The 12,366-nt window shown below is 42.9% G+C and overlaps 1 protein-coding gene and 1 long non-coding RNA gene across 4 annotated transcripts in view; both read left to right on the top strand.

Moving 5' to 3' along the window:
- Positions 1-1,043, top strand: part of LOC140388329 (uncharacterized) — a 59,748-nt gene extending 58,705 nt beyond the window's left edge. For both annotated transcript variants that reach the window (XR_011934147.1, XR_011934146.1), the window contains one exon: positions 583-1,043. This is a non-coding gene — a long non-coding RNA (uncharacterized lncRNA). The remainder of the gene's footprint in view (positions 1-582) is intronic.
- slc25a26 (solute carrier family 25 member 26) overlaps positions 1-12,366 on the top strand; it is a 361,771-nt gene that overhangs the window by 190,971 nt on the left and 158,434 nt on the right. The gene's annotated exons all lie outside the window — the stretch shown is intronic.

Below are 12,366 nucleotides of genomic sequence, written 5' to 3'. Positions count from 1 at the left end.
TTGTATTCTGTACAGCATAATATCACATTTTCAATCCTATGTTAAGTGCCTCTGAAGTCCACCATCATTCTATGTAATTTGCATACCTCACCATTAAATGCTGCAGCATTAGGCAAGTCTTTGCTTAAGCGATTCTTTGTTAGCCCTTAGACTCGAAAGCTACTATGATTTTGGTAAAATAGGAATCCCGTTTTGGGCACATTTCTTGATCTTTGCCAAGGCAGAGTTCAAATTGATTTCTCCTGAATGTGGACCAGTGGTTGAGATTCTGACCAGTGTATCTTGGTAGATCACAGCTTTACATTCTTGGAGCCTTGCCAAAAATTCCAAAAGGTGCAGTGAAACAGTTTGACATGATAAAAGAGTGAATAGCAGAAACAGTCAATGTTCATCGTCACAATTGGAAAGCGATTCTCACTTGCCTTCAGAAGGGAAAACTTCAGAAGAAGCATTGGGAAACAGCAGTTTTGGAGTTGAAATATTTTGACAAATGTTCATCGCCCAAATCTGAGGTTTGCTTAAGGCTTGCTAAAGATTGCTTTGTGCGAGCATAAATTAAAACGATAACTGCTTTCTATTTAGACCAAGAATCTCAAAGACGCTACATGGATTGGGAATGAGAGAGGATTTGGATTAAAAAGCGATTCAGCTAATGCCTGCACTGGACATCACTTTCACCAAAGTCCTTTCCATTGTCTCCGTTGATTATTATTACTCATGTTGAGCTTGAGTCACAACTTCCAACAAGTGGAATAAAAAGACAATTCTTTCATGGATAATGTGATCATGCAGGAAGCAGCATGTATTAATAGGAATTCTGTAGGTCTGGGTGGATATGTTAGGAAAATTTCTATATGTTTATATTTATTTGTATATTGCTGCACTAATCACCCCCTTGCTTATCAAGAATCAATCCACCCTTCCTTAAGGATATTCAAAGACTCTGCTTCCACTGCCTTTTCAGGAAGGGAGTTTCAAAGACTCATGACACAGAGAAAAATCTTCACCCCACCCCCACCTCCATTTTAAAGGGTGACCTCCCCCCCCCCCCCCCCCCCCCCCCCCACCTTTAAACAGTGACCCGTAGTTTTAGATTCTTCCACCAGTTCTAGATTCTCCCATAAGAGGAAACATCCTCACCACATTCACAATGTGAAAACCCCCCAGGATCTCATATGCTGAAATCAGGTTGCCTCTCGTTCTTCTAAACTTTATCGGACACAAGCCCAGTCTCTTCAACCCACATTCTGCCCGGATATTGAAGTTGGTCAATTGTTACACAGCCTCCTCCTCCTCCTCCTCTAATGCTGCCCTGCATTTCCTCTGAAGCCAGATGCATTATTATCAAAGTGAAATCTGTGACGTTTGATTAAAAAGCATAGAACAACCACTTTGCTAACTTGGAATGGAGAATGTATGCTGTTGGTCAATACACATAGATATTGACACAGACCAAAGAGAGGAGCAAAACTTAGTTGTTCCTTTCTTCCCGTTAACCGTGGACAACATGAAAGCAGGATGATTGTCCCAATTGTTGCTATCCTGTCAGACTATCATTACAAAAAAGCATCAAGTGCACAATAATCTGAAATAATAACTCGCCCATTGACATCCACACGTCTAAACACACAAGGGAGAAGAAACCCTATGTCATAAATCTTATTATCTAATATATTGGTAATAGAGTGCTGGAATTTCAATTTCATTTTTCTGCTCACTCTCATCTTACCATTTGAATGTGTGACAGATGCAATTAACTGTATCATCAGAGTACAAATTGCAGATCCTACACTGACATTTTATACAAATAACTTTTCCAGTGAATTATTACTTCAGCTTGAAATGTTTATTCAGAGAGTGGGGAAATAAATGCCTTTCAGAAGAAGAAAGCAATTGAAAACCAATTATGCCACCAATTATGACACAAAATGATTAGCCTGTAACAAAGTCAAGATATCTTATTTCTGAGATGAAGTCTGTTTTAATGCAATTACTGCAATTGTTGGGAAATTTGAAATTCACTCACAGGTGTGTTTACGTCCCTGTAATTTAAAAAAAATAATAAAATGCACCATTAGATAGCAGTGCAAGGTGCAAAATAGCGGAGTTTAAATGAGCATGTTTGATTTTTGGACGGTTATGCAAATAAAAAACAAATTACACTGAATGTACAGTTCAACAGTAAATATTGTGCCTGTAAACTATATTTGATCTGAATACTGGAACATTTCTGTTTATCGTAGAAAAGGTATTCAAATTTAGAATATAATTGGTTGAGCTGGAAGTAAATGAGAAATTTTGAAATAAAAACAGAAAATGCTGGAAATAACCAGCAGCTCTGTCGCCATCAATTAGAAGAAAAGAAACTGGCCAGTGGTTTGGACGGAGCTCCTGTCAGAACTGGTCACTCATTGAAAAGTGAGTCCTTCAGTGGAACTGGACAACAAAAGATGTGTGTATGGGTGGGGAATGTGTGTGTATGTGTGGGGGTGCAGTCGAGTAGAGAGGAGAAAAGGAAGGGAATTCATGAGCTGAATGGTCAAACAGGCTTTATTGAAAAGCTAGAAAGAGTTGGAAATACAGAGATCATCTTAAGTTACCAAAGCAACATTTACACATCACCTTCAGTGTTACAGTGAAGTGTTTGTTGCTTCACCACTAGTGATGTTGGATTCCATCAAACTCCAGATCCAAAAGCGGGACCCTGCTCCTGATGATGAATCGAGACCCAGCTGCAGATCATAGACCACAGTGCAGATGCTTTAGTTTCAGAAGAGCCAAGTACAGGAAGTGCACAGCAGGCACTCTTTGGCAAGGCAGGAAAATGTAGACATTGAAGGAAAAAGCTCGATAGGATTGACTGTCCCTCCGGCGATAATGCAATAAATCTTTTGTGACAAATTTTACCAGCTGCTGCGTGCACTTACTTTGTAATATTATCATGCACACACCAGGACACAATAACATCAACTATTTTGTTAGCCCATTAAACCCGGAAAATGTCAGGTTTTGGAGGAGGTATTTTCAGCTGGCAGGTCACACGTCAAATGAATATACAGCAGTTAGATTTTAATTTGCTTCCTGTTTCTGAGTTCAGCACAAAAGGCACAAAGGAAGAAATGGGCATTAAAAACAAAACGAAGATTGACAGTGAAGGGACAGTGGAAGAAAAATGTTGTGAAGGAGACGGGGTTTGAGAGGTGCTGGAAAACGTGGTCAAATACATTGGTTCTGCCAGTAATGGTGGGGTGAAGGAAACATAGAATCATAGAAATTACAGTGCAGAAGGAGGCCATTTGGCCCATCGAGTCTGCACCAGCTCTTGGAAAGAGCACCATACCCGAGCTCACACCTCCACCCTATCCCACACCTCCACCCTATTCCCATAACCCAGTAACCCCACCCAACACTAAGGGCAATTTATCATGGCCAATCCACCTAACCTGCACATCTTTGGACTGTGGGAGGAAACCGGAGCACCCGGAGGAAACCCACGCACACACTGGGAGGATGTGCAGACTCCGCACAGACAGTGACCCAAGCCGGAATCGAACCTGGGACCCTAGAGCTGTGAAGCAATTGTGCTATCCACAATGCTACCGTGCTGCTGTTACTTAATAATGTGCCAAGCAAGCAAGTACTCAGACATATTTGAACACTGCGAAGTAAAGTTACAGTAGCTATTGGGAAAACGCTCTTCATTCAAAGGCTAAGAAATGTTTGCAATGATATAAGTATGGTAATAGAGGAGAAAAATCCAATTTGTTGCCAAGGTGCAACAATTAGTATCATACAACAGGGATTTCTACGCCTTAATCTTTGGTGGGACATGTGCTGTGGAACTCTACAAACAATCGACAAGCAAACTGGTGCACAAATCCGAGATTCACTCGTGGGTTATGCCAACAAAATATGAATGAAAACTGTCACAGGAAATCCAACTACCCAAATAGAAACAAAGTCAACTGTGTCAAAACAAACAAAGAACAATACAGCACAGGAACAGGCCCTTCGGCCCGCCAAGCCTGTACCGGTCATGATACCAACCTTTGCCAAAACCCTCAGTACTTCCTTGTGCCGTATCCCTCTATACCCATCCTATCCATGTGTCTGGTCAAGATGCCTTTTGAACACCGTTAATGTATCTGCTTCCACAACCTCCCCTGGTAACGCAATCCAGGCACTCACCACCCTCTGTGTAAAAAAAAAAAAAAAAAAACTTGCCTCGCACATCTCCTGTAAACCAATGCCCCCTGGTGACTGGCCCCTCCACCCTGGGAAAGAGTGCCTGCCCATCCACTCTGTCCATGCCCCTCATAATCTTGTAGATCTCTATCAGGTCACCCCTCAACCTTCATCTTTCTAATGAAAACCATCTGAGTCTATTTAGCTTCTCCACATAGCTAACATCCTCCAGACCAGGCAACATCCTGGTAAACCTCCTCTGCACCCTCTCCAAAGCCTCCACATCCTTCTGGTAGTCTGGTGTCTTTGTGAACCAGACTAGCATGGCAGCAATGGACCAGGAGCCCTGATAATCTGTTACCAGAAGTTGGACCCTGTCATTGGAAGTATAACTGACTGGCCAAGTAACCTTTTGCCGACTACGACATTTTCTGAAGTTGTTATATTTGTAACAATGATATGGTGAATCATCGGCATAAAAAAACTCAGTGATGAGTTTTTTTTCTGGTCTTATGCAAGTATTAAAAAAATAGGAAAAATACAAAAAAAACAACCGAGTTGCTTGTAAATTATTTAAGCGGGTTAGTTATTCTGTAGAAGATTGTTTGCAGGTGGATTTAGAATACTTGCATGGTGGGAGGTAAATTTATTGCAAGAATAGGGTGAATCAGAGTTTATGCAAGCACACCATCCACATTAGACAAGTCAAAATCATTATTCATATTGAGAAACACAAGATTTCCAAAGGAAGTTTAAAAAAAAAGTCATTTGCTCTTTCCTAATTTTACTGCAGATGGAACAAAATACATGGCATAGGAGTTAGCTGATGCCACAGGCATTCCGCAGGCCTGTAAAGGAAAGAAAAGTCTCCATAGTCCCAGATGACCATAGGCTGCTTTCCCCTTTGAGCGGGAGAGTTGACTGGTGGTGATTTAACCTGATGATCACCACACTTCAGGCGAGGGGCAAGGTTGAGAAGGTGGGGCCGTCATGAAAATGGGTGTCTAATTATCCAATGTGATGTGCTACACATATGCATAAATCCCTCAATTGAAAGTGCATCTCCTGCCATCATGGTAAGCGCTCCTACATGAGTATCCAGGGTGCGCACCTGAAACGGGCATTAGGGCCTTTGCAGCTGCAAATAAGGGGCTGAATCCGTGTCTAAACCCTTCTTCCTGGAAATTAGAACACAACCAAAATTGGAACATGTGGGAGCAGCATACTTTTGGGTAAGCCTTGGGCCACAGGCCCCTGGCTTCTGACTTGCGCCCCTATATTAGGTGCGGAAAATGGGCTGAAAGAAAATCACCACCTTGATTTTTTTTTCTTTATGTTTCCTTTTTTATTTCTGCTTGTGTAGTGCTTCAGCTGTGTTCTTGAAATTTACAGCTCTTTTTCCATTTGGTGCAATCTTTCCTCAGCAACTGGCTCCTTTATAACTCTCAGGCCCTCTGTCCAGCTGTCCCACCCCTACCTAAAACAAGCTCTTGATCTCAAAAACGTAAAAAATAATCTGTTGATTTTCTTTTCTTTTATAAATTTGGACGACCCAATTCCTTTTTTTCCAATTAACGGGCACTTTAGCGTGGCCTATCCACCTACCCTGAACATCTTTTTGGGTTGTGGGAGATGAGACCCACAAAGACAAAGGGTGAATGTGCAAACTTCACACGGACAGTGACCTGTGCCGAGATCGAACCTGGGTCCTCAGTGCGTGAGACAGCAGTGCTAACCACTGCGCCGCCGTGCTGCCCTAAGCTATTGGTTTTTAACAGGTATGCACATCAAACTGTCAATGTTGCCTTCATTACAGACAATTCCGCTTTTTCCAGTCTGGCCCTCTGCATTCTTTGCAAGCGATGCTTGTACTGGATTAACAGACTTTGGAACACAGCAAAACCGTAAATGAAGAATCTGAGGAAGACAGCTATTGAACAGATGGGGTCTTGCTGACATAACAGGATACTGACTTGGCATCACTACACACTCCACTATTTCAAACTGCAACCAATGGGAAAGTAATCTGTTTTCAACTCGCCCGCTGCTGTAGGTGGTGCCATTTTTGTGCTGAGAAAATCTGATTTCTGGCATTTTTCTTTGAGAAGATTCCTTATGGTGGCTGATGCCCCTTTGGCTTTGGTAGTTGTGAAGTCCCCAGTTTCAGTGCTGTACTTCACAAGCTATGGTCATTATGCAGAATTTTTATAACTAAATAGAAAAAGAGGGACTAAATATTTAAACAATGAATTCTACTGCAGTTAAGCTGAGGTGTATCTAAAGCTGTTTGAGGCTAGGGTCAGATGTCATCATTGTGCTCCCATTTTAGTAATTGTTCTACTATACCAACTTTCACACCTGTAGCGCACTAGGGCAGAGAAATGAAATTAAAATGTGTTGCAAGGGTTCCTCCAGAACAGCACTCTTGCACATTGCAGGTATTTTCGAGGAAGATGAGAGAGAGAGAGAGGGGATCATGCATTGATTTCAAATTGTGTGTTTGTGAGAAATAGCAGCCAAAGCTCAAACAATATGCACAACAAATTCTCTTACCGGATTGAGAGAATTTCACAACCGCTTTCAGATCTTCAAATCAGTACCACTGTGCTGCATTTACATTTGGAGCAAAAGCTGAAGTTTTCAAATAATGGTGGACCTTAAATGAAGGTCAGAAAAGAAAGGACTTGCCATGTGCTGATTTTAATCCCTCCACTATTGGCAGCCGTACCGTCAGCTGCCTTGGCCCTAAGCTCTGCAATTCCCTTCTTAAACCACTGTATCTCACTCTCCTCCTTTGTAATGCTCCCCATAAAACCCATCTCTTTGACCAAGCATTGGCCATCTGAACAAATATCGTCTTATGTGGCTCAGTGTACGTTTTTAAAAAATGTTTCTTACGAGACGTTTTGCTCCGTTAAAAGTGCAATATAAGTACAAATTGTTGTGTATAAAGGAAATATTACTTTGCGAATTTGAAAAGATGAATTATTACTTCCACAGCTGGAACAACATTTGAAAAAAACACATTTATGTGGGACGGGTGAGTACATCAATGCAAAAGTATTTTGCCCAGCTATTCTTTACCAACAGCTTAAATACTCATCAAAAATAAATCCTAATCTAGACTGTTTGATTGCACATGTCTGATAATACAATGCTTAGCTTTTGTGAGACTTGGACTCTCAAGTTGGTGACTCTTCTGGAAGCCTCACTCCAACTTTGACGCTCAATACATGAGGAAACAAAAACCAAACATATACACATGTACGCACGCACATTGAACTCATTTCATTCTCTTCCTGTTTTTCTTCCCATCTCCTTCAGAGGACAGTGATTTCCTGCTAGGTATAATTATGCAGTTACCCTTCCTCTTAATTTCCTCGCTCTCATTAGTTGGCTGCTTCATCAGAATCGTAACCAATACTGATGAGCTTGAGAACCTGGCTGTGAGCTTCTGTTTTGTTGCTGTTGTCATAAGCTGCACAATTTACTTGGTTGTAACTTTGCACACTGTGAGGCATGGTGGAGGGAATCACAGGGAGAAATCAGTGTGCCTTTTCGGTGTAACCAAGCCCATTGCTGCTGCTTCCAGCTAATTCCTTTTCAATAATGGGAGTTTCTTAGCCTCCCAACTATATTACTCTCTTTTGTTGGCGACTGTCTGTGGTGCTGCTGGTCTGCTGCTGATTTTGTTGCAACATATTTTTCAGCACTGCTTCAATGTTGCTGGTGAGCCCCAGATTCCAGTAAACGTATGTTAGCTTCTTGGCATTGCTACAGAAGATGTGTCAGAACATAAATGAGCTGAGATGCTGGTGGGTCTCCGAATATGCTTTTTAGCCTCTACTCTGAATCTTTTTCACTCCATGACACCTATTTTTCCACTGTTGTATATTTTACTTCTACTGTGTACTGCTTAACATCAGCTAACTCATTTATCATATCAATCCTCTAGCACCTACCATATTCTTTGTATGCAATCTAAATGACCTTTGCTGGATTAACTCCAGAATTTCCATCAGGGCATTAAAGGCAACAATGCTAAGAACCTCAACCAATTACCTAGTACTGTCAAACCTGAACAAATTATTTCTGAGCTACCAATTCCTAATAAAAAGATAGTACAGTCACCATTGCGCCTGGAGGAAAAGGAGTGATTTAAAAAAATATATATCTCCAGCATATAAGTGAAGTGCATAAAATTATTTCTGTTTGGGGAGAGCATGAGTTTATTTGTGCAAGTGTGTTTTATATTGTTATTTAGACGATACAGCACATAAGCGATTTGTCCCAACTGGTCCATGGTGGAAGAAATATTTCTCTAAGTGTACCCTATCGAATCAGTTCATAATCTTAAAGGCCTCAATGCTATTTTTATATTTGGAAGTTCCCGCTTGTTCAATACTTTCTGTTAGTTAAAACCACTGAGCTCTGTAATCCTTTTCATCTCCACCAGTGCCTTCATATCCTTTTCATGACATGAAGACCTACTGTTGACAGCACTCTTTTGTCTACTATGTACGTACTGTGTATGTTCCCTTGGCCGCAGAAAAATACTTTTCACTGTACTTTGGTACGTGACAATAAATATCAATCAATCAATCTAGACGTGGTCTAACCAAGTCTTTTTGATTTGGACCTGGTTTTTGGGAAGCGGTGAGGCGGTTGTGGGGCAGTGGACAGGAAACATGTCGAGGCCGATGATTCAGAGGTTCAACTGGATTTCACCAGATGTCCCCATTATAATTAATTCCCTTATTCCTTTGCTGCAGCTGGGCAAGTTGGCTGGAAGGCCGGCTGTCAGGCACAAAAACTAGCCCTTCAAGTTCTGGCTGCTGCATGGAATAATGAGACCCACCCTTGCCAACAATCTAATTTCATGACCGTTTAGATCAATGCAGGTTTGATTCCCAGTTTCATTGATTTTTGTGCTTTCTCAGTCTGCCTTTTATCTTATGAAGTATGGGAGATGTTCTGGAGTTCAGGTTTGTGACTTACATTTTTAAAAAAGTTACCTTACCTCACCTCGTGTTCAAAGGGCCAAATGTTGCACTAACACACACACAGCTTTACAACAGGCATGTTTTTCCCCCCCTCTTGTTCCGACTGCATTTGATTTAAGATTAGTTAGAAGCAGAAAACCTTTGGTTCTGAAATAGACAGTGGATAATCTGTTGGCAAGAGGTCTAGGTCAGTGACAATCCGGCATTGAATAAATCTGTCACTGATATTTATACCATATGTGATCTGATTTTTGACAATACCCACTAAAATGTAATCTGATCAAAGGTGTCTCTGTAATTAAATTCATATTGCTGCTCTGAGACAGTTCCAGCGCTACAGCTATTTTAAATTAATAAAGCCCTTGACTAAATGTTGCCAAATGTAAGGTGATCTTGGGACCTTAATTCAGGATTAAAAACTTTGCAGTGGAACCTGACAGCTGTCCCGTACCGGCTTTGCATGTTTGAATGGTTGTCTAAATCTGGAGAGTTTGTGATCTAAATTTGTAGCAAAGTGTTTGAAGTATGCAGTACGGCTCTGAAGTGTCACTGGTGAAATATATTTGTCACACAGTGACTTCCACATACTTCAAAATTCCACCACATGGATCAGTTAGACTTTATGGTAAGGAAATAAGATGGCAATTAGTGCGCGCTCAGTGTTTTCAAATAATAAGTATTTGAGCAAGCCCAATACTGTGATAAAGTTAGTGACCGGAATATTCCCCAAAACTCAGTGTTGACTCAGGCGGGAAAACCAGTGTGAAGCTCGCAGGCTGCATAGCTTGCTTTTCTCGCTGTATTGAACAACACGGGGAAGCGGGATTCGCATGCGCCGGGGGGCACTGCCAAGGGATACTGCCAGAGTGCCAGGGGGCACTATCCAGGTTTGTTACTGACCACTTGGGGGCTATACTTACTTGTTTGCACCCCCGATGTGGCCAGCTCGACTGGATTTTGTTTTTGAAAACCAGTAGTGATTCATGCCAGAGTGACTGGGTGGAAAGTTAGAATGATGGTGGAAGTTACAGCTTCAAGCCCGATAATGTGATGCTAATTCATTCAAATCAGGCTTAAGCCCTTCCTGGGCATTATCCTGATTAGATCACCGGCGGGGGCTCGGGAAAGATCTCACTCTGGCCTCTCGCAAGATTTACTGGCCATTACAGGATTTGCGGTCAGCAGGGCCATCAGATTGCGGCCCATTTTTTTAAGAGCTATTTTTGCGATAGAATGTATCAATAATTTATTGTTTCCACCTGGAATCTAAGTGTGGTAGCACAGCCCCTTTAAGGGGATGGGCTTTGGGGTCCACGTGACTGGCTCAGGCCCAATTATGCAGGAGCATGCAAACCCCAACCGATAGAGAGAACGCGTGGGGGTCTGGGAGCAGAGATCAACAGTTCAGTCGTTAGTTAAGGATTTGATGGGGGAATGAGGAAACCTCCAAAGGCAGGTGGGAATCAGGAATCTTCGGCAGTGAGTAAAATGCCAATGATCGGAAAGTTAGAACCATTCGACCCAGGAGATGAAGACTGGAGCCAGTACATTGAACGGCTCCGCTATTTCTTCGCAGTGAATGATATAGCAGGGGTAGATGAGCAGAAGATGATACTTTTGATTTTTTTTGCGGGCCTCAAACTTTCAACCTGATAAAGAAATCATGGATCCCAGGAGGCTCCCGACTCAAAAACCTTCGACCATTGAAGGTGCTAGCAACAGCGCCGCTCCCGATGGCCCCGGGGAAATACTCAGGGTGTCTGGTAATAATGGCTTCATTGAGAATTTGGAGGCAGTTTCACCAACACTTCGGGTTGGGGGCAGGGTCAAGGAAAATGTCGATTCGGGGGAACCGCAGATTTGAGCCAGGGAAGTGGGACGGAAATTTTTGGAGCTGGGAGGAGAAGGGGATTAAGACACTAAAAGATTTGTTTCTTGGGGGTCGGTTTGAAGGAGCGAAGTATGGGCTGGAGCAGGGGGAAATGTTTAGATACATGCAGGTTCACGATTTTTCCAGAAAGGAGATACAGAGCTTTCTGGTGGAGCCGACTTCCACATTGCAGGAGGAGGTGCTGACGATGGGGCGACTGGAGAACGGGATAGTGTTGGCGGTTTACGGGGCTATTTTGGAAGAGGAGAAAGCATCACTGGAAGGAATCAAAGCAAAGTGGGAGGAAGAGTTGAGAGAGGGTTTGGAGGAGGGGTTTTGGTGTGAGGTGCTCCGGAGAGTGAACGCCTCCACCTCGTGCGTGAGGTCGGGTTGGGGCTGATACAGCTGAAAGTAGTACATAGAGCACACCTCACAAGGGCGAGGCTGAGCCGGCTCTTTGAGGGGGTAGAAGATGCATGTGAATATTGCGGGGGCGTGGTTGTCCGCGAATCACGTTCATATGTTTTGGTCCTGTCCAAAGCTGGAGGATTACTGGAAGGAGGTTTTTAGGGTAATCTCTAAAGTGGTGCATGTGAAACTGGACCCGGGCCCTCGGAAGGCCATATACGGGGTGTCGGACCAGCCGGGGTTGGAAATGGTTGTGGAGGCAGATGTTGTAGCCTTCGCCTCGTTGATTGCTGAAGCCGGATCCTGATGGGTTGGAGAGCAACCTCTCCACCCTGTGCCCTGGCGTGGCGGGGGGACCTGCTGGAATTCTTGACTCTTGAGAAGGTTAAGTTTGAACTGAGGGGAAGGATGGAGAGTTCTACCATTCCTGGGCATTATTCATTATGCACTTTCAAGAAATGGATAACATCAAACATTGGCGAGGGGGGGGGGGGGGGGGGGTTGGGGGGAGGGGGACTGTATGTGTTAATGGTGACTATGGGTGATTTCTGATTCCTTGTTAACATGCGGGCTGCTGTTTGGGGGTTTGGTCGGAGGATGGGATTGCTGTTGTTGATCTGGGTATTGACATTGTATTCGTTGCTGCTTATTGCTTTGTTGGTGGGTGTAAATTTGGGAGAAATTGTGAAAAAGGAGGCGAATAAAAATATTTATAAAACAAAAAACCTTTGGAGTTACATTGGTCAAGGAGCATTTTAAACCCAGGCCCTCGATCATCCTGCAGCGGTACAAATATAACTCTGTTGTTAGGGACTCAGAAGTGTGCATCGTCACCTTCGTAGCCAGGCTACGCCAAATGGCCGAGCATTGTCAGTTCGGTGCAGCACTCAATGTGATGCT

The sequence above is a fragment of the Scyliorhinus torazame genome, chromosome 13 (genome assembly GCF_047496885.1).
Source record: "Scyliorhinus torazame isolate Kashiwa2021f chromosome 13, sScyTor2.1, whole genome shotgun sequence".
Classification (NCBI taxonomy): domain Eukaryota; kingdom Metazoa; phylum Chordata; class Chondrichthyes; order Carcharhiniformes; family Scyliorhinidae; genus Scyliorhinus; species Scyliorhinus torazame.
This window is presented reverse-complemented; position numbering and strand designations above follow the sequence as displayed.